The sequence below is a fragment of the Acyrthosiphon pisum genome, chromosome X (genome assembly GCF_005508785.2).
Source record: "Acyrthosiphon pisum isolate AL4f chromosome X, pea_aphid_22Mar2018_4r6ur, whole genome shotgun sequence".
Taxonomy (NCBI): Eukaryota; Metazoa; Arthropoda; class Insecta; order Hemiptera; family Aphididae; genus Acyrthosiphon; species Acyrthosiphon pisum.
Window position 1 is genome coordinate 39,047,669 of NC_042493.1, and position 939 is coordinate 39,048,607.

Below are 939 nucleotides of genomic sequence, written 5' to 3' on the forward strand. Positions count from 1 at the left end.
TTTGTTTTTTTGACACTCGGCAACCCCATTCGGTTTGTGTGGGGGCTACGGTTGGTACGCGTTTTTTTTATGTGAGGCAGATAGATCATCACAGAGAACCCGGGTGGTCACCCATCTGGGAGCCTGCTCGACCGCTGCACACATTACACTATATTAGTGACTGCGTCCAATCACCGCGCTTCACCAGGTCATCATACAACGAACTCTAATACCATCCACTTTAAATCGTATAATATTATATGTTTATATATTTATCAGTTTAAATTCTTGCCAAATGTATTATATGTAACATTTGACATATCAACAAATTGTATACAATATTACAGTCCTTAATATAGCAGCAGTACTGAGTAGTAAAATGTATAATGGTATATATAGATTAGTGTAAATTGAACCATTTGTTGATCGTTGCCACATCGATAAAATCAAATATTTAAGTAACTTGATCGTCATATTTAAAAGGTGATTTTGAAAGGATTTAATATAAATATTAGATAATATGTACATTTTAGAAAATTAAGGTTTCAGAAATATAGTAAAAATATATTGGACTAGGTACGTTATGTTATTTGGTATTAGCAAGACTTAAACAGATAATCTAACTATTAATTAATCACAGAAATAATAAACTAGGTATAGGATCATAGTCAAATGGTTTAGAAAACCATGTAAAAATTCAAATTGATAATTATGTTTATTCTTATAACGTATTAATACAGTGTGACAGTACCTATATTATATGAAAAATAAAGAAAATGTAATACATCCATTTATGTTCAATTATTACTTAATAATCGTTAGGGATCAAATGTTTACCGGTTATTAGGTATATTTTTTTATTGCTCAATATTTTTAAAAAAAACCAAATAGATCTATTATAAATTTGATATAGGTATACAAATAGTATATACTATAATAATTAAAAAATATAAAATGTAT